Genomic DNA, 21,806 nt, shown 5'->3' with positions numbered 1-21,806 from the left:
CATGTCAGCACTTTATGTCAGGTAGCTACAACTTCTTTGGTACCATTTAACAGTTGTCAATAGCAGCTTGCAGCAGCAAGTAGCTAAGCCTGTAAATCTGGAACATGCAGGGAAAGTTGTCCTGCCCCAGTCAGTATGCGTAAAACTCTAAATAATAACAGAATTCAATTACCATTAGCTCACAGGAAATTTCTTAACGTATGCAACCTTACCTAAAAACAATATGTGCCTGTGTCTATGTGTGGTTATTACTGTTGACAGCTCATAGCTATTAGCTAGTGGTACTAATAGTGTAATTCTTTGGAAAATACTTTTCTCTGGTAAATATTTCAATTTTTACCTTTTTTTTTAATTGCTAAAGAAAACTTCTAATTTTTCACAGAACAATTATCTAATAGACATTTTAGTTTTCTGACAAAAGGTGTTTTGAAATATAAGTCCCAACCTATTCTCACCTAGGTCTAGCAGAGCCAAGCAAATCAAATTGTTTGGCTGTTTACAGACTCAGCAGGTATAGAGTAATTGCAAACTGCCAGTGTCCCTAAAACTGCCTGTCATTCATGCATTTAGAGAAATTTACAGTACAGGCGAGGATACCAATGGTTAAGGTACATCCTAATCTCACAAAAAAGTTAAGTACAACTTTCCATCTGTCTCTGTTCTGTTGCAAACAAGGAATTAGCTTTATACTTCAACAGTCTGAAACCACACCCACCTTTCTGTTCCCTTTGAAATCTTCTCCTTTGGAGCTCCTGCAGGTGGACAGAGCATGGGAATTTATCACTCTCCAAAAGCCTCTCAAAGCAGTTATTGGATGTAAACAGCACAGGTGAAGCCCAAACCAGTGATTCAAAGATGGAAAGATAATGCTCAGATTCTCAGAGCTTAAACTGAGAGATTTAGAATATTTTGATGCCCAAATCACACTAGGTTCTCTGTCTCAACATCTGATAGTTTTTCTTCTTCAGTAAAACTCTACTGGGAAATAAGATTTCTTTTGAGTACAGGCAGTTAAGGACCTCTTTTCAGGTCTGAGCCACAACCCAAAGATCAAGATCAATGGGTGCATTTCTGTTTATGGTGTTTCAATAGTTCCCTAAGCACTTTTTAGAATCAATCTGGGGTGCTAGAAAAAAAAGGAAAATTCTCCTAGAACAGCAGCAATGTGTAATTTCATTAAAACAAACTCTGTTTGCTTTCCTACGTGTCTCCATAGAAAGACACATGCATGTATACCATAGGTGGATGTACCTGTGGGAATTCAGAAGTTGAACCATGAGCTGGGAAGTCCTCACCTGATAATAAGTTCTTTCTAGACCTGTGTTAAAAGCATACTCATTTCAGACCTTGAGAAAACACAACCTACTGAAACATACTAATCTAAAAGCTAAGCAATCCACTGGAAGTTATGCAACAAGGATTTAAAGAGGTATCTTAGATGTGGAAAGATTTTTGATAGTTTAAATATCAAAAGCCCATTCTGAAATCGGATCAGTTGAGTGCATGGGTACAATCACTGCTCAGATGAATTTTCACAGCCTGGCTGCTTGTGAAACTACAGTTTTTTTAGCAATTTAGGAAAGATAAGTCTTCAAAATATAAAACATGAATTGTGCTCTTAGTGACTTATCTCAGTCATTAGTTCTAATTTGCAAAGCTTATTGAAAACAGCTGAAGATAACAATCACTCCAAGCAGGCTAACAGCCAAGAAGCCTCAGTTGTTTCTTGTAACTGGCAGGCAGCTTTTCGGTGTCCTTCTGGCTTGTACCAGGAATTATTGTAACATTGAAATCACGGTGGCAGACAGTGACAGAGCATACACACGAGGCACGTGTCCGCAGACGCATGTGCAATTGCACACACGCAAAGGTAGCAATAGGAACAGCCATTTCCTCACTTGTGCAAGGTATGCAGCTCCTTTGGCCATGTTCACTCACCACAAGAAGGACTAAGAGTCTCCGTTACACCTAAGGATGCCAAGCCCTGTAAAGGGTAACATTTAGGAGACAACAGTTGCTGCCATGGCTGCAAACTTTGTTTTCTCAATACTGATCTCGGGTATCTGAGACCTGGTCATCCTCTCCTTAGCAATCACTACGCGATCATGTGTCTGACAGCGTTCCACGGGCAGTTCCAATTCTTTCCAGATCACAGTTCTAGCTTTTCACGGCATAAAGCAACCTGATACGCTGGGCTAGCTCCAGCTAACACAAGACTGCCAGCCAAGGGGAAGGCCTCAGCAATAGGACATTTTTTTGTCAGCACCTGTCTCAAAGCGCTCTATTACAGAAGAAGTGGAAAAATTCTAGTCACTTCACACAAACCAGTTCCTTAGTCACATCTCCTTAGCACCTGCTTCAACAAGCACAGCATCTTACAACGTGGCTTATTTTTTATTTTCCACAGCACTCAGCTTCGTCCATCTGATAAGAGGTGACACCACTTGAAATTCTGAGACCAGGGCAGAGGTGGGTAAAAAGGAGAAGCAACCACGAGACTTACAGGTATCTGGTGCACTGGTGGGAGCGATTCGGGCTGAGCGTCTCACAAGCAAATCTTTTATTAGGGGGATGAAAACCTGCTATTATATTAATTCACCTTTGGGTTTTGCATTTGAAAGGAGTAGGATTGCCCAACACTATGGGAAGGCAACAGCACCCTAGCATTGTCCGGCTGGGGTGCTGCTGCACGCTTTCATGGCTGGGGTGCTTCCCCTGCGGAGTTGCCAAAAGACATACAAAACTCCAGCTAAAATGTCCCCGAATCGGCTAATTACAGTCTTCATTCTAAGAAACACCTTTACCGAGCATCTGGAGATTTTCAGGAATATAAAAAAATCAGTAGCAGGCTGGTTTTACTCATTCCTCCTGTGTAATCTTCTGCGAGGTACCCCACTACCTCACTTTGCATTATGTTATAGAATTCATCAGCAATATTTGACCATTTATCAGGCCAGGGGTTGGTAATGGCTTTCCTCTCTGATAATGCTGGTTGATGAGCTCCTCAATCACCCTTCCTAAATCCTCCAACACATTCCTGTGTACCATGTAAAATTCCCACAGTTTGGATAGAGGCCTGACTGGTACGTCTGTTTGTCTCTTTTCCTGACTGGGATTCACTTTTTTCCTGAATGCTCCGGTTTTCCAACTTGTTATTCTTCTCGGCTTGCTACAATCTGTCCCTCTCTTTCTAGTTCTACAGCAAACTGATTCCATTATGCCTCCTTTTAGGAGGGAGATCCCAAGTATTAAATCATGCTTACAGTCTGTCACAAATCTGTACAAAATTGATACTGCGCCAGAGAGTAGTCAGCTTCCTTCCTTCAAAAGGAGAGCTTTAGCCCTTGGCTGCTGCTGTGGCATTTTGGCCTGTATGACACAGGTAACACAGTTAATGTTTATTGTATCACTGACTGTACTTAGCAATTGAAAATAGAGTCAGACGTTTGCCAAGGACAGCCATGTAATGATCGCAGTATGGTTTCTAAAGGGCTGAGAAAGACTTGTACTGCAGATAGAGCCCAGACCTTGCATTAAGCTCAATGGAAGGAATGATCTCAAGCTCCTAATTGAGGTAAATATGCACATGCTGTGCTGGTAATTTAAAAGTTAACAGGGCAACTTTCAGTCTCAGCTATATTATCACTAATGTGGAATTATTCTTTGAATTCCTGCAGTTACCTGATATTTACTGTTATCTCTCTAAAATCAGAACACAGGCTTTGGTCTTGATTTTGAGGGTTGCCCATATCAAGTACTGGATTTTTTCCTCCCTTACATGCCAAAAAATGAGCAACAAAGGAAGGCGATCTGTATCTAGGCTTACAAGAGCATTCACAAAAGGAAGCAGAGGAAAACATTTGTGTTTTGCTTCATCAAAAAGATTTTATCCCAACTATTATTCATTATCAGAGCAATGAACATGGAGATGTGGAGAGCGGCAGTAGCGTGTTCAACAATGACCTTGCTTCAACTCTTTTAATGTAGAGCCAAACTCATAACTGATTTCTTGGATGCATATACTTCTTATTGCAAGCAGAAGACATCATCAAGTTCCTTAAAAAAGCTAAGACTTTTTTCCTCTCTTTATAGGCAGGACAAAAACAGAGGCATTTTCTGAGGTGGTCTGTCTACAGCACCAGTGGTTAAACCACTGAATGACAACTCAGCTTTGTACAGTTCCCAATTGGCTTTCTAGCACCAGGCCTAAGCTCTGCCTCTCTGCTGCTTCAGCAAGTGTCCCAACAGCTGTGCAAGGAGGATGCAGGGCAGTGCACCTAGCCAAGTGCATCTCTCAGTGCCCTAAGCTATGTCCATTAGCAAAGGAATATTTAGGACTTCCCCAATAGAAGTAAACCTATACAACTTCCTCATATTTCACCCTAAAATCAGAGAAAATATGGGGACCTTTCATAAGCTTCTAGTTTAAAACTTTCCCACGAACATCAGCACCAAATCCTTCCAGAATCCCCCTGCCCCCATTCCTCACCACAAGTTTAGAAAGGTGCTGTTTTCTTCCATAATTTACACAATTGTGGCAGTTCTTTTACCAGTGTCCTGTGCTGCTTGGTACATGTTGGAAATTTTGTTGCAAAATAACTTTTCAAGGAATACCCAGAAGTGTTGAGATGCACAGCAGAAGAGCAGGCATTTGACAAGCATTATCCTGAAACCTGTGGAATATACAACACCTAGGTTCCCACGCTGCTACTGCATTCCTAATGAGCTTCTTTACAGCATAGAGCAGAACTAGGCTGCCCACACCAGCAGTGGGCAGTCTGAGTCATGGGCAACAGCGGTATGCCTCTTTCTACATGGGAGCTTGCTTTCCTGCTGTGTGCAAACCAGAAGCTCTGTCTTTGGGATTAACCAGTAGTACTAGTACCAATAGTCAGGACCTGAAGCTTACCTTTCTTTAAAGTACATGCAGAGTAAACCAGGCTCTCCTTTGAGAGATCTTTGAAGATTTGCGAAGATTCAGAAAGCTCACAGGCAGTTAAAGAGCCTGGCTCACACAACTAAGGAACACACAACTTTTCTCTGAAGGTTTTTAGCAGTCAACAGAAATAACGCTTGGTAAAGGTCAGCAACTCGTCTTTCTAGACCTAATAACAATAACAGGGCCAACAAAGTTGTTCCGTGATGACACCCACAGTGATTTATGACCTACAAGGGACTGCCTTGCACCAGGAGCACATAAAATGCAGTAATTCTAGTTGCAGCTCAGAGGGGTTAACAACACCTGTGGCTGAGGGTAGGAAAGGCTATTCTGCCCTTGTTAGCTAGTGTGTCTGTGTGGCTTTTGAAAGGCTCCTTCTCCCGTGGAGAACTGAGATCCAGTGAAGTCAAAGAGTTTGGCAAGAAAGTTGTGAAAAGACCAGGAAGATCAGCTTTTGATCATTCAGAGGGAAGAAGAGAAGATGCCAAAATTGACAACTTAAGTACCAATAACTTGGTTGTGGGAAATGCAGGGCAGAGTTGCTTGCTGGAAGGACCGCTTTCTAATTTTGTGCCACAGATAGACAGATGGGAAACTATTCCTGACAGCTGAATGCAATGTGCATTCATTACTTGCAGCTCTTCCTAGTAAGCATGACACTGTAGCACCAGGAGTGAAGACTGAGTTGAAGAATTACCTCTTATCAATCCAATAACAAAAGGGTGGGGGAGTGGAATAAGAAAAGACAAAAAATCCCCGGCTGAACTCTCCTCTTGTCTACGTCAGGTAGACCCATTAATGAGACTAGAATCTATAAGAAACTGAAATAACAAGTGAGTGAATTTCTCCTCGGCACTTCATCAGCACAGCTGCATAACTGACAGGCATAGAAACAGAACTAAAGGAAGAACAGCAGCATTGACAGCCTTGATGATAAAAGGATGAAGTTGCCAGCTGTCACCAGCTGTCTTCCTACAACCCAAGTAACTGTCACTGAATCCTCTCTGGAGATGGCACATGCTCCACAGATAGCCTTGTCAGTCATGGTGTGCTTCTAAGGGTAAGCTCAGACCATGTCACAATTTTTCTAAGAAAGGCAATAACTGGCTCCAAATGAAGGTTCCCTCCAGAGTGGAGACACTAACTACATGTGCAATGCAAAAAAGCCTCTGTAGGAAGGATCCTTTGCTCACACAACAAACTCGAGCAGGTGTCTCTTGTGGAAATGTGGAAGTCAAGACAGATACACTGAAGATACACTGAAAAAGCTCTTGGAAAAACTGGATTTAATAGCCCCATACCCAAACAGGCCACTGACAGCTAAAGGGACAGCAAGCAAGAGCGTGCAAACCTCTTTCACTGTCCAAGAGACAGCACAAGCTAAATACTATTGAACCTAGATTGCATGGACTCTGTCTGAAGGCAAGGCACAGCACAGAGTGAAGTTAAGAAGGGTGTGTCAGGGACCAGAATAAGCAGTACTTCCCTCTGCAGCAGCTCCTAAGGCCTCTTCCTCATTGGCATCACCCACTTTTGCTCCCAGCAAAGGTTACTGTAGCCACAGCAGCTGTGCGGAAATGACAATTATTTGGTTTTAGAAGAAAAATCTCCTCCCCAAGTATTTTTACATTTACATTTTACAACTCAATTGCTTTATATAACCCCACAGAGCTATGGACATTAAGACCTCCCGAGGTGGGCCAGAGCCTCTTAATCCAGACCTACAACCCGTAAAATAACCGTAATCTTTATGTGCAATGCAATACAAGACAGAGAAAGCAGCTGCAGGACACAGCTAAACCCACCGTGCGACCCAGCCCCACTCACCCTGTGCAGCTACCACAGCTCAAGCACCACCCCTGGAGCCTGTCCCGTGGCCCCAGGGGATAGTGATCCAAACAGAGAGCAGTTGGCTTTTTTCCTTCTACAGGACTGTCCCCAGTGAGGACCCTCCAAGCATTGGGGAAGCGAGCCATCTTGTCAGTGGGGAAGCCAGCCTCTTCCTTCAGGGATTAAATCTGTGCCACATGCCTTTACATGAGAAAACACAAATGTGAGTTCAAGGACACTACTGATGCTGATGAAGAATTTTGCTCAGTGGAGCATGCCTTGTTTCTGAATTGCTTCCTAAGTAGTTACAAATGTGGCTTTCTCAGGAAAGGCAATGAATTGACGCAGAAATAGAAAAATATGGACCTGAGGAGCTCACAACACAGTGCAAAACATATTGATCACCGTTTCTAGAAGGCATCTATGTTATTATGTAAAGACACGGCTCAAATAAGGAGCAATACCAATAAAGCCCACAGGTAAAAATCCTGAGGTCGCTGTGTTGGGTATTTTTCTTTTAAAAAACCCAGGTATTTAAGTATGGCTCTGTAATTCATATGAGTTCAGGGTTAGGGGCAGGGTTTAAGGTTAGAGATTTTAAGGGCTTGAATTGAGGGGGAAAATCCTACTTTTTCCATCATATGAATAAATTTAAAGTGAGGAAAACCCCTCTTTTTCCAATATTTTCGGGAATTAAATTAAAGGGCAGCAGGACAACACCCAAATAAGACAGGCAGGGACAACATCACTGGGCTGCAGCACGTCACAAGGGGCTGAGGGGAGGGGAGTGGAGGGTGACACAGAGGATGGGGGCAGCTGAGAGGCAGAAGGGGCCTTTAGGAGCAAAGAGGGGGCTCCAGGGTGGCACAGAGACCCTGAGAGGTTGCAGTGGGGAACTCGGGGGTGACACAAAGAGGTTGAGGGGCAGGGGGTGCCTTGAGGGGCAAAGTGGGGGGTGCCTGAGGGTGACAGGTGGACCAGCCCTCACACCAGCCCTAACGTCACCCTAAAAACCACCCCTACCCGGGTGGAGAGTGCACAGTGGAGGTTAGGGGGCCAAGGGACAATGTCAGGGGCTTGGGGTGACACACAGACATTGTGGGCTGAGGGGCAAAGAGGGGAGGGCTTGACAGGGGGAGAGCTGACACTGAGGGTTTGGGGTACAAAGGACACAGGTTACCAGGTAGGGCTAGGGTACAGGTGCAGCCCTCACCCCAGCCCTAAGCTCACCCTAAACAGCACCCCTAGCACACCAGTTTTCCCCAACAGCAGCACAAGGCAGCAACCCTAGAGCTGGGACAGTCCCAGAGCTCTCCCAGCAGCTGCAGGCAGCGACCCATATAAAAACATAGCAATGATGTTTGTGGGCTAGAGAGTGACAGGTAGGAGTTGGGGGCAGAGCAGTTTTTTACGTTGTTTTACGGTTTATTTTCAGGGCTTTAAAAGACTATTTCAGGATTTTTTTGTGGGAATTTTTTAGGAATTTTCAGGGAACGTTTAGGATACTTTTAGGGCTGCTTCAGGGCATATAAAAGATTTTGTTAGGGTATATTTAAGGCTTTCTTAGTACTTCTAAGAATTTTCTTCTGGGGGGTTTGGGTGTTCTTGGGGCTTTTTTAAGACTATTGAAGGTATGTGGAGCACTGTTTTAGGACTTGAGTACTTTTAGGGCATTTGAGGGAATTTTAGGGTTTCTTAGGGCATTATCAGGGCATTTTAAGGATTGTTGAGGTATTTTAGAGCTCTTTTAGGACTATTTAGGGTATATTTCAATATTGTTAAAAGTTTTTTGGGGAATTTTAGCATTTTTTTAAGAGAAGGGTATTGTTAATCTGGGAGGCATCCTGCGAAGTTCAGAATTTCAGCCAGCAGCAAGACATTTTGGTCCCCTGGCAAACGGACACAAAGTCCGGCCCTTTTCCCTGGGACAAAAAAAAAAACTCACCAGGCCAGGTTCCTGATGTCAGTTTGCAGGAGGCACTTGGCACTCTCAAACCAGCCACAGTTGCCTCTGGTGGCACCTTGCTTCTGGGAGGCATCCTGAGATGTGCGGAATTTCAGCAGGCAACCGGCCACTCTGGGCCACAGGACCCTATACATGAATGGTGGCCTTTCCCTGGGAAAACAAAAGTTTCATTTCTCTGAAAAGTTTTCTTCTACAGTAAGCCCTTTACTCCCCTTAAATTCAAGTGAGTGGAGCCAAACAGCTTCAGCTGCTCTGAGGGCTTTTATACGGGGTGGGATTTGCCCCCTCCCTTTTCCCAGGTGCTGCGGCAACAAGAGGTGGGCCCCATCAGGGGTATATTAACCCCAGCCTTTGCTAAGGGGCTTCATTCCCTCTCTGGGATCTGCTAAGGTAAGAGCTCTCCTCTTATTTCAGTGAAGAGGCTCTTTCAGCTTATATCAGCTTGTTTTCAGCAGGTGCTTTTGGGTATGCAAAGTAACAGAAGCTTTGAAGATGCTGTGCTGAAAACAGCATGGAGCATAGAGAGTATTTAAGTTCATGATTTTTGATTGTGGGTTCAGGGGTGGTAAGGTGCTTTTGTAATTTCTGCTTTTGTTCTTGGGGTGTTTTTGTTTTTTTTTCTTCTTTTTAGGAGGAATGCAACTTTCTGAAATTCCAGTTTGTGTCAAGTGGAGTACTTTTTTCAGCAGATTCATAATGTCACAAAGGGGATTTGCTCTGTGTCCAAGATGATATTTGAGATTGAGGCTTCAAATGAGTTAAGCATTGTGACTAGGAGAGGGAGGGTGAAGAGCTTTTAATAACTCCGGTTAGGAGTTATTGTGAGTGGTTTTGAAGGCAGCAGGGTGAGAAACGGTGTCTATTTGAGGGCCCCCCAAGGCTTTTCACAAGCATAGCAGAGACATTTGCATGTCTTACAGCACACTAGCTTATCCACTGCACTCACAGAAATGCTGTGAAACTTTGGCTCTCTCTAACTCAGGTGCCACTCATAATAACAACCACATCCTTGGATGCAGGATGAAGCTGGGGACTTGAGGACCCAGGCACGCTCAGGCAAGGGCAAGTAGCTGATTTGTTGGGATTTGGCCCACATAACACTAAACTCATACACTGTTTTTGTTTTTCTTTATTGTAGCTGACTGAGAGGCTAACAGGCAGTCATGGGGCCCTCTGAGGCAGACTCATTTCAGGTCCAACGACGATTCACATCACCGGTCATCAAAAAGATACGTTGGGGGCCACTGCCTGGAGATGGGATGGTAGGAGAATAGTGGGTTGGAAGTTCCTGGGACAGATCTAAAAATTAGCAGAGGGTAAAGGGATGTTCTCTAAGGGACTTCTTAGGATAGCTGAAGGGAGAGGCTCTGCTTTTGATTACAGCTGTAGAGTGTGCAGTGCAGAACAGTTCTGGTCTGTGTTGTGTTATCTGGTGTACTGTGTTAGCTAGTGTGTCCTTGGAGTCTCTTGGATGAGATCTCTGCCTTTTCCCCTTGACACCCTTACCGCAAGCATCAGCCATCATCTCTAGGCTCTCAAACCTAGGGCTTATAAGATCGTACGATACAGAGAGCATTCTAAACGTAGCATTGTCTCACAGCCATCTTGATCATTGTGACCAACAGTTCCTATAAGAGGTCACACTGTTCCAGTCTTTTCTTCTGCTCCTTAAAGGAGCCCCCTCCATCCACAGTTGCCTTAGCGTTGGTCATCCATTTTGGCATCCACTCAGTCCCTGCCATTATTAATCTTACCAGAAACATTTTTCTCATCCTTGTGTCACATTGTAGCATAATGTGTTCTTGTGTTTAGCGTCACCTTGTTTGTCATGTCCTGTGTCACGGGTGTCTGCACATATTTGTGCCAGAGCTGCTCTGCCCTGCTGCATAGCCTGGTGTAATAGGACAAGTCCTGGGGGCTTGAAATTTGTAATGCGGGGTGTAGCTGGATCTTAGATAGGATTTGTAGATGGACACAAGGTGTCTGGAGCAGAGAAGTTGTCCTGCAGCCCTTTGACTTTTGTCCTGCCTTTCTTTCAGATGCAGGCGGATAAAATCCATGGCAGAGCGCCCCATCCCGGCTGAGGGGGTTCCTCCGAGCAGGTCAGTCACAGTTTGTCTCTGCAGGGGAAGGGTAAGTGGTGACTCTGTTACAGCACTGTGCTTTGTCTTTGTTTTTAGGAAGTAAAGCCAGATATCAGCAGTCAAGGTGAGCTGCGAGCAGTGAACAGAAGGTGTTGTTATTGCTGAGGTGTCAGTTTCTGGTGCAACTCTAAGCCTTCACTCTTGTTTGTGTGCTTTAGGCAATCCATTTGGAGTATGCCAAGCCCCCCTCTCCAGCCGGCTGATGGACGGGATTGCTGCTTTTGTGAGCCCTGTGGAGGTATTGCAGTACTCTGTGATGAAGCCCTGAACCTTTCTGTTTAAAGGTGCCATCGGGCTGGCCTTTGGCAGCCGATGAGGAGTTGAGGTGAGTCAGGGAATAGGGAGGAGGAGCGAGGGTCCGCTCAGGTTTCAGCAATGCCACATCTCCCTGTCTCCCCTTGAACCAGGCGCACCCTGCCATGACGGCATCAGCCTCCAAGCGTTGCTGATGCTAATGGCGTTAGGAGATGGTGAGTAGTGGAAGAGTTGGGTTTTGGGCAATGTGCTGGTAAGACCATACACTGATGTTTCGTGTTCTTTAATGTGGCTATGAGACAGCAGCCCGATGACAGCAGGAACTTCCCAGATGGCGAGGTGGCCTTCTTTTGCACCTGATGCAGATTGGTATTCCCAGATGTCTGAGAGATAAGTTGAAGTCTATGACCCACAGAGGGGAGGAAAGGGGGTTGCTGGGTGGGGATTCGCCGGGAGGGGTTTTTGAGTCAGCTTTGGGGATGAGGCTATCCAAGAAATGTCTCCTTAGGCCACATAAAGGGAAAGTGTCACTTTTGATCCCAGTGCTGAGGTGCGCAGGGCAGTGCAGTCCCGGTGTGTATTGTGTCACTTGTCTAACGTGCCTTGTGTTGTTTATATGTCTCACGTCACACATCTTTTATGTTAGCCCTTTGAGTGGCCTGACAGAAACCCTGGCATCACTCTTAGAATCTCTGATCCCTGCATTCCTTGGCCTGGCACCAATGCCATAGGACTTTTGACTCAGGAGCTCAGACAGGCATTGGAATTGCATTTCTCTTTAGGAGCATCCAGTCAAATGTCTTGTAAGGTCTTGTTCCGAGCTGTACGTACTGCTGTGCATTGCAAGGATCCATTATGGCAGATTAGGACTTGTGAGAATGCAAAGATAGAAGATTCTGACCGTAGGATTCTCAGACATCCATCTTTGTAGTTCTTGGAATAAACCATTCTCTTAGCAGATTCTTCCTCCAGGGTTCTGTGAGCCTCGTCGGTCTCACCTCAGTCCTCTCATTTTACAATCTCTCAGTCCTTGCAGTCCTTCTTCTTGCCGAGAGGTATCTGTCCCTGTTGTGTCCCCATTGTTTGTCACGTCCTGTCCTGTGTCACGGGTGTCTGCACATATTTGTGCTGGAGCTGCTCTGCCCTGCTGCATAATCAGGTGTGATAGAACAAGTCTTGGGGGCTTAAAATTTGTAGTGTGGGGTACAGTTGGATTCTAGATGGGGTTTGTAGATGGACACAAGGTGTCTGGAGCAGAGAAGTTATCCTGCAGCCCTTTGACTTTTGTCCTGACTTTGTTTCAGATGCAGGCGGATAAAATCCGAGGCAGAGCACTCCATCCCGGCTGAGGGGGTTCCTCCGAGCAGGTCAGTCACAGTTTGTCTCTGCAGGGGAAGTGTCAATGGTAACTCTGTTACAGCACTGTTCTTTGTTTTTATTTTTAGGAAGTAAAGCCAGATATCAGCAGTCAAGGTGAGCGGTGACCAGTGTACAGAAGCAGTTGTTATTGCTGGGGTCTCAGTTTCTGGTACAACTCTAAGCCTTCACTCTTGTTTGTGTGCTTTAGGCAATCCATTTGGAGTATGCCAAGCCCCCCTCTCCAGCCGGCTGATGGACGGGATTGCTGCTTTTGTGAGCCCTGTGGAGGTATTGCAGTACTCTGTGATGAAGCCCTGAACCTTTCTGTTTAAAGGTGCCATCGGGCTGGCATTTGGCAGCCGATGAGGAGTTGCGGTGAGTCAGGGAATAGGGAGGAGGAGCGAGGGTCCGCTCAGGTTTCAGCAATGCCACATCTCCCTGTCTCCCCTTAAACCAGGCGCACCCTGCCATGACGGCATCAGCCTCCAAGTGTTGCTGAAGCTTACGGCCTGAGGAGCAGGGCATTCGTAGGAGATGGTGAGTAGTGGAAGAGTTGGGTTTTGGGCAATGTGCTGGTAAGACCATACACTGATGTTTTGTTTTCTTTAATGTAGCTTTGAGGCAGCAGCCCAGTGACAGCAGGAACTTCCCAGATGGCCAGGTGGCCTTCTTTTGCACCTGATGCAGAGTGGCATCCGCAGATGTCTGAGAGATAAGTCGAGGGCTATGACCCACAGAGGGGAGGAAAGGGGGTTGCTGGGTTGGGACTCGCCGGGAGGGGGTTTTGAGTCAGCTTTGGGGCTGAGGCTATCTAAGAAGTGTCCCCTTAGGCCACATAAAGGGAAAGTGTCACTTTTGATCCCAGTGCTGAGGTGTGCAGGGTAGAGCAGTCCCGGTGTGTACTGGGCCACTTGTCTAACGTGCCTCGTGTTGTTTATATGTCCCATGTTGTACATCTCCTATCTTAGCCCTTTGAGGGGCCCATCAGAAACCCTGGCATCACTCTTAGAATCTCTGATCCCTGCATTTCTTGGCCTGGCACCAATGCTATAGGACTTCTGACTCGGGAGCTCAGACAGGCATTGGAATTGCATTTCTCTTTAGGAGCATCCAGTGAAATGTCTTGTAAGGTCTTGTTCTGAGCTGTACATACTGCTGTGCATTGCAAGGATCCATTATGGCAGATTAGTACTTGTAAGGATGTGAGGATAGGTAGGGGATTCTGACAGTAGTGATCTCGGACATCCATCTTTGTAGTTCTTGGAATAAACCATTCTCTTAGCAGATTCTTCCTCCAGGGGTCTCTGAGCCTCATCAGCTCACTGTCAGTCTCACCTCAGTCATTTCATTTTGCAATCTCTCAGTCCTTGCAGTAATTCTTCTTGTCAAGAGATATCTGTCCCTGTTGTGTCCTCGTTGTTTGTCCTGTCCTGTGTCACGGGTGTCTGCACATATTTATGCCGGAGCTGCTCTGCCCTGCTGCATAGCCTGGTGTAATAGGACAAATCCTGGGGGCTTGAGATTTGTAGTGTGGGGTATAGTTGGACTCTGGATGGTATTCCTAGGTTGACCCAAGGTGTCTGGAGCTGTGAAGTTGTCCTGCAGCCCTTTGACATTTGTCCTGCCTTTCTTTCAGATGCAGACGGATAAAATCCATGGCAGAGCACCCCATCCCAGCTGAGTAGGTTCCCCTGAGGAGGTCAGTCACTGTTTGTCTCCACAGGGGAAGCGTAAATGGTGACTCTGTTACAGCATTGTTCTTTTTCTTTATTTTCAAGAAGTATAGCCATATAGCAGCAGTCAAGGAGAAGTGGGCAAGGTGAGCATGGGAGAGAAGCAGTTGTTATTGCTCAGGTCTCAAGTTCTGGTGCAATGCTAAGCATCCATTCTTGTTTTTGTGCCTTAGGTAATTCACTGAGGTTATGCCAAGCCCCTGTCACCAACCGGCTGATGGACCAGGTTTGCTGCTCTGTGCTGCTCTGAGCCCTGTGGAGGTATTGCAGGACCGTGTGATGAAGCCTTGAAATTGTCTATTTAAAGGTCCCTTCTGGGTCGCCCTCAGGAATGGCCATGGAGTCACGGTGAGTCGGGGAGGTAGTGAGGAGGAGCCAGGGTCCGCTCAAGTTTCAGCAGTGCCACCTCACGTGTCTCCCCTTTACCCAGGCGTACCCTGCAATGATGGAATCGGTCTCAAAGCACGGCCGAAGCGTGCGGCCCGAGGACCCGGTCATTCTTGGGAGGCGGTGAGAAGCAGAATTGTTGGGTTTTGGTCGATGTGCTGCTAAGATGATGCACTGATGTTTGGTTTTCGTTATCTTGACAGACTAGGAGACAGCAGCCCAGTGACAGCAGGAACCTCCCAGGCAGCCTGGTGGCCTTCCTTTGGATTGGATTCTCATTCCTGGACAGCCAAGAGATAAGTTGAGGGTTGTGACTCACGGAGGGGATCGAAGGGGGCTGCTATGTCAGGACTCACCAGGAGGGATTTTTGAGTCGGGCTTGGAGATGAGGATATCCAGGAAATGTTGTCTTGAGGCCACACAAAAGCCAAGTGTCATTTTTGATCCCAGTGCTGAGGTGTGCAGGGCAGAGCAGTCCCGGTGTGTATTGTGTCACTTGTCTATCGTGCATTATGTGTTGTTTGGCTGTGTCATGTCTTTTACGTTAGCCCTTTGAGGGGCCCATCAGAAACCCTGGCATCACTCTTAGAATCTGATCCCTGCATTCCTTGGCCTTGCACCAATGCCATAGGACTTCTGACGCAGGAGCTCGGACAGGCATTGGAATTGCATTTCTCTTTAGGAGCATCCAGTCAAATGTCTTGTAAGGTCTTGTTCCGAGCTGTATGTACTGCTGTGCATTGCAAGGATCCATTATGGCAGATTAGGACTTGTGAGAATGCAAAGATAGAAGATTCTGACCGTAGGATTCTCAGACATCCATCTTTGTAGTTCTTGGAATAAACCATTCTCTTAGCAGATTCTTCCTCCAGGGTTCTGTGAGCCTCGTCGGTCTCACCTCAGTCCTCTCATTTTACAATCTCTCAGTCCTTGCAGTCCTTCTTCTTGCCGAGAGATATCTGTCCCTGTTGTGTCCCCATTGTTTGTCACGTCCTGTCCTGTGTCACGGGTGTCTGCACATATTTGTGCTGGAGCTGCTCTGCCCTGCTGCATAATCAGGTGTGATAGAACAAGTCTTGGGGGCTTAAAATTTGTAGTGTGGGGTACAGTTGGATTCTAGATGGGGTTTGTAGATGGACACAAGGTGTCTGGAGCAGAGAAGTTATCCTGCAGCCCTTTGACTTTTGTCCTGACTTTGTTTCAGATGCAGGCGGATAAAATCCGTGGCAGAGCACTCCATCCCGGCTGAGGGGGTTCCTCCGAGCAGGTCAGTCACAGTTTGTCTCTGCAGGGGAAGTGTCAATGGTAACTCTGTTACAGCACTGTTCTTTGTTTTTATTTTTAGGAAGTAAAGCCAGATATCAGCAGTCAAGGTGAGCGGTGACCAGTGTACAGAAGCAGTTGTTATTGCTGGGGTATCAGTTTCTGGTACAACTCTAAGCCTTCACTCTTGTTTGTGTGCTTTAGGCAATCCATTTGGAGTATGCCAAGCCCTCCTCTCCAGCCGGCTGATGGACGGGATTGCTGCTTTTGTGAGCCCTGTGGAGGTATTGCAGTACTCTGTGATGAAGCCCTGAACCTTTCTGTTTAAAGGTGCCATCGGGCTGGCCTTTGGCAGCCGATGAGGAGTTGCGGTGAGTCAGGGAATAGGGAGGAGGAGCGAGGGTCCGCTCAGGTTTCAGCAATGCCACATCTCCCTGTCTCCCCTTAAACCAGGCGCACCCTGCCATGACGGCATCAGCCTCCAAGCGTTGCTGAAGCTTACGGCCTGAGGAGCAGGGCATTCGTAGGAGATGGTGAGTAGGGGAAGAGTTGGGTTTTGGGCAATGTGCTGGTAAGACCATACACTGATGTTTTGTTTTCTTTAATGTAGCTTTGAGGCAGCAGCCCAGTGACAGCAGGAACTTCCCAGATGGCCAGGTGGCCTTCTTTTGCACCTGATGCAGAGTGGCATCCGCAGATGTCTGAGAGATAAGTCGAGGGCTATGACCCACAGAGGGGAGGAAAGGGGGTTGCTGGGTTGGGACTCGCCGGGAGGGGGTTTTGAGTCAGCTTTGGGGCTGAGGCTATCTAAGAAGTGTCCCCTTAGGCCACATAAAGGGAAAGTGTCACTTTTGATCCCAGTGCTGAGGTGTGCAGGGTAGAGCAGTCCCGGTGTGTACTGGGCCACTTGTCTAACGTGCCTCGTGTTGTTTATATGTCCCATGTTGTACATCTCCTATCTTAGCCCTTTGAGGGGCCCATCAGAAACCCTGGCATCACTCTTAGAATCTCTGATCCCTGCATTTCTTGGCCTGGCACCAATGCTATAGGACTTCTGACTCGGGAGCTCAGACAGGCATTGGAATTGCATTTCTCTTTAGGAGCATCCAGTGAAATGTCTTGTAAGGTCTTGTTCTGAGCTGTACATACTGCTGTGCATTGCAAGGATCCATTATGGCAGATTAGTACTTGTAAGGATGTGAGGATAGGTAGGGGATTCTGACAGTAGTGATCTCGGACATCCATCTTTGTAGTTCTTGGAATAAACCATTCTCTTAGCAGATTCTTCCTCCAGGGGTCTCTGAGCCTCATCAGCTCACTGTCAGTCTCACCTCAGTCATTTCATTTTGCAATCTCTCAGTCCTTGCAGTAGTTCTTCTTGTCAAGAGATATCTGTCCCTGTTGTGTCCTCGTTGTTTGTCCTGTCCTGTGTCACGGGTGTCTGCACATATTTATGCCGGAGCTGCTCTGCCCTGCTGCATAGCCTGGTGTAATAGGACAAATCCTGGGGGCTTGAAATTTGTAGTGTGGGGTATAGTTGGACTCTGGATGGTATTCCTAGGTTGACCCAAGGTGTCTGGAGCTGTGAAGTTGTCCTGCAGCCCTTTGACATTTGTCCTGCCTTTCTTTCAGATGCAGATGGATAAAATCCATGGCACAATGCCCTATCCCAGGTGAGTGGCTTCCCCCGATCAGGTCAGTCCCTGTCTCTGCAAGGGGGAATGTGAATGGTGACTGTGTTACAATATGGTTCTTTTTCTTTATTTTTAGGAAGTAAAGCCATATAGCAGCAGTCAAAGTGAGCAGTGACCATTGGTCACTGGGGTCTCAATTTCTGGTGCAACTCTAAGCATCCACTATTGTTTTTTTATTTTAGGTGGTCCACTTGCAACCCATGCTGGCCAAGGATGCCCAATGCCAGGTGGGTGCAAGCTTATGGTGTACTTCTGGCTTATTTGTCAGGGAGGTTGTGTTTTCACAGTATCTCAGCATGCTTTTTTGCTTTGTTTCTTTGCAGGTGTCGTCACTGCCCTCGGTGTGCCAAGGAACAGACGTGAGGGGGTGAGCCTGTTTAGGCAGGGTGACTCATAGGCGAGCGTTATGCAGCAGCATGCTAAGCATGTACCTTTTCTTTTTTGCAGGTACCTTCCGGGCAGACTCTGGAGTCAAATCAAGATTTGAGGTGAGCCAGGGCAGTGGTGTGGAGGAGTCCCGGGGATTACTGTTGTTGAGGTCAATAGTCACATTTTCTGTTTTGTCTTAGGTACCGCGAGGAGCTTTGTAGCCAAAGTTTGGAGAGAGCACTACCGAATCACACGAGACCATCTCAACATACACGTCCAACCGGCGATGGATTTTGTCAGCTCATCTTCCAAAAGCTAAGTGCTGGGGCCTTCCAAAAGCTAAGTAGTTGGGAGAAAGGGAAAAACCTTTACTATCACAGGAGGCAATTTGATGTTAGCTTAGCAGAGCAATCTGTAGCGGAACAGGTCCCTCGGAAGTAAAGGGAGAGGGTTTCTCCTCAGCCTCACCGGAGCCTTTGCCGGGCAGGGCAGTTCCGACCCATCTCCGCGTTCTCGCGAACTTTGCGTCGTCAGCCTCATTCGACCCTCGACGTCGTCATGGATCTTTCTCCCGAGGAGCTCGCCTTCAGGTCCGGAGCTATAGCCACCATCACCCGGCAGTCTTTGCTTCCTTCTCTAGGCCCACCGAGCCTCCCGAGCATCCTCTTAACTGCTTTGGCGCTAACCTCTTTTAAGGAGTTACGTTTCATCATCACACGCTATTGCCATAGGACTTGCTTTCCTTTGGCATCTTTGGCCTCTGGCTCATCTTGCACTACTAATCTTGAGTGAAACTGCCAGGTTTCCACTTGTGTCTGTGTTATGTTATCTGTGTCTTTGTTGTCTACGTTACGGTGTCTGTGTTGTGTAGTCTGTGTCCATCGTCTTCCGTGTCATAGGCCTTCGTTACATCTTGATGCCGTATCGGCATCATTCCATGCCGTGTTGGCCACATTTTACTCACGTTCCTTCCTGGACGTCACTTATTCTGCCATCTTTACATTTTTACTCTTTGAGACATGAAGAAGTAGACAAGATGTTTTCATCAGTCTTCCATCTGAGCTGTGGTAGTGCCTTTTTCTTCCTGTGCCATTCTCTTGGGCTTCTATAGGGAGTGTCTTACACCCTCCTCATGTGAGTGCCATAGTTCTGTAGGTTCCATCTTCTCAAAGGGTATGGTGCTCAAGAATTCATCTTCCAGAGAGTTATCTGAAGTCCTGGTTTACATTGTCTGTGCTTATGTTGTATGTACCTATGTCGGCTTATATTGTATGTAATTATATTGTATGAACCTATGTTGGCTTATATTGTATGTAATTATGTTGGCATATATTGCATGTACTTGCGTGGTATGTAATTATATTGGCTTATATTGAATGTACTTGTATGGCATGTAATTATGTTGGCTTATATCATATGTACTTGTACTGTATGTACCCGTGTTGGCTTATATTGTGTGTACTTACATTGCGTCACTTATGGTCAGAGCTGCCCTGCCCTGGCATGTAGTCACAGTTAGGTAGAACAATTATAAAAACTTTACCATTCATCTGTCTTCTATGGGATTTTGGGTAGAAAACTTAGGGGCCCAGAGCAGGGACAAGTCCTAGCCGTCAGATAGCCACTCGTTGACCACCTCCCGTTGTCTCACAGGTCCCCGAGGTGACCGATTTTCCCGGAATCTACCATTTGACGTCTAGGACCTGCAGCCGGATGATGTGTCGAAGCACGTTCTTCAGGGTTTCAAGTAAGGACTGCAGTGAGCACGTAAGGTGAAGAACGTGTGAGTCTGCGTGAGTGCGAGCGACCGTCTACATCCGCTTGTCTCTGCACGTGCGAGTGTATGCTGACCGGGTCTAAAGGTGTGTGTGTAACGTTTGCCTTTCAGGTTTTTCAACTCATTTTAAAATTTAGAATAAAAAATCCCCAGCCGGGGGGTTTTTTTTTCCCCCCCCCGGCTGGGTTTTTTTTCCCTCGGTCCCGGCCGGTCCGCGAGGTGACGTTCATCGCCAAAGTTTGGGCGCGGACCGTCCCGGGACCGGGGTTTTTGTCAGGCAGGAGGATTTTTTTTGGAGGTTCCCGGGAACCACGTTCCTGAGGAGCAGCACGAATGCAAGCTGGGGGTCAGCAGGGCTGTTGAGATGCGAGTGAGGGTGGGTTTGTGTGTAAGCGAAAGGAGAGGTGTGTGTGTGTGTTGATGAGCGGTTCTAACCTTGTGTGTATGACTTTTTCCTTTCAGGTTTTTCAACACATTTTACAATTTAGAATAAAAAATCCCCAGCCGGGGGGTTTTTTTTTTTCCCCCCCGGCTGGGTTTTTTTTTCCTCGGTCCCGGCCGGTCTGCGAGGCGACATTCATCGCCAAAGTTTGGGTGCAGACCGTCCTGGGACCGGGGTTTTTGTCAGGCAGGAGGATTTTTTTGGAGGCTCCCGGGAACCACGTTCCCGAGGAGCGCCACGAATGCGTGCCGCTGTCTGGGGTTTGTGTGTAAGCTGAAGGAGGTGTGTGTGCGAGCGAGTGAATGCTGACCGGTTCTAACCTTGCGTGTGTGACGTTTGCCTTTCAGGTTTTTCAACTCATTTTAAAATTTAGAATAAAAAATCCCCAGCCGGGGGTTTTTTTTTTTCCCCCCCGGCTGGGTTTTTTTTTCCTCGGTCCCGGCCGGTCTGCGAGGCGACATTCATCGCCAAAGTTTGGGTGCAGACCGTCCCGGGACCGGGGTTTTTGTCAGGCAGGAGGATTTTTTTTTGAGGCTCCCGGGAACCATGTTCCCGAGGAGCGCCACGAATGCGTGCCGGGCGTCAGCAGCGCGGTTGCGATGTGAGTGAGGATGGGTTTATGTGTAATGTGAAGGAGACGTTTACGATGGATGAGTGTTGCGTTCTGCATGCCGCTTTTGTTTTGGGGTTCCTGTAAAAATAAAGCAAAATGTAATGAAAATAGAAAAAAAGGTTATCTTGTGTTCGTGTGTTTGGCTTATACTGTTCTGTGTTGTTCTGTATTTGCATTGCTGTATATTGCTCTGTATGTAAATTGGACTTTTACCAGCATGGGTATGGATTGTATCTGTATTTGCATTTGTATACACTGTTTCCATGTGTTTTGCTGAAGTGTAATTAAGAAAATTCAATCAATAAAGTGGAATCAACCCTAATAAAGATACACCACCACCCCCCCACCCCCCCGGCTCCTGTCTTTATTTGGTGTGTTTTTTTCCACTGCCTTTGTTCCTTTTACCTCTCACTTTACTTTTCTGTTTCTGGCTTCATTTCTGTCTGTCTCAAGCCCTGTGTTTGTTTCTCAGTGCCTGTAGCTCTGTCTGTGCTTGTGTAACTGTTTCCCTGATTTGTTTTCCCTCTGTTTCTGTATTTTACTATTTCTCTCTAACTCTCTTTTTCTTCTGTCTAGCCTTAACTGTAATTGTGTTCTTCTTTTCTACAGTCACTTGTTGTTTTTCCCTCTCCTCCCCTTTTCCCTGCTTTCTTTTTTGGTCTAACTCCTTTCCTTTTTCACTTTAATCCTAGTCTGTCTTCCTTTTCACTCTGACTCCTCTTCTTAACTGTCTTGCTCTCCTCTGTCCTCATGCTTCTGTTTTCTGTTCTCTTTCCCCCCTCTCTCTTATCCTTTCACTCTCTTCTCTTTTCTCCCTGCCTCTCTCTTCTCTTCTTTCACTCTTCTCTTTTCTCCCTCCTGTTTTCCCTCTCTTGTCTTTTCTCCCTCTTCACCCTTTCTCTTTTCTCTCTCTTCTCTTCACTCTCTTTTTCCTCTCTTTTGTTCTCACTCTCTTTTCTCCACTCTCCCTCTTTTCTCCATTTCTCTTCCTTTTTTTTCTGTGTTTCACTCTTTCCTTCTATTTTCTCTCTACCT

General features: G+C 46.5%; 1 long non-coding RNA gene across 1 annotated transcript; it reads left to right on the top strand.

Moving 5' to 3' along the window:
• Nucleotides 1-9,583: 9,583 nt before the first annotated feature.
• On the top strand, nt 9,584-11,199 carry LOC135283795 (uncharacterized). The gene is made up of 4 exons (XR_010349431.1): nt 9,584-9,997; nt 10,775-10,837; nt 10,916-10,943; nt 11,038-11,199. It is a non-coding gene; the product is annotated as an uncharacterized LOC135283795 (long non-coding RNA).
• Nucleotides 11,200-21,806: the final 10,607 nt, after the last annotated feature.

The sequence above is a fragment of the Passer domesticus genome, chromosome 19 (assembly GCF_036417665.1).
Source record: "Passer domesticus isolate bPasDom1 chromosome 19, bPasDom1.hap1, whole genome shotgun sequence".
NCBI classification, from domain to species: Eukaryota; Metazoa; Chordata; class Aves; order Passeriformes; family Passeridae; genus Passer; species Passer domesticus.
Note: the sequence above shows the minus strand (reverse complement) of the source record. Positions and strands in the feature narration are given on the sequence as shown.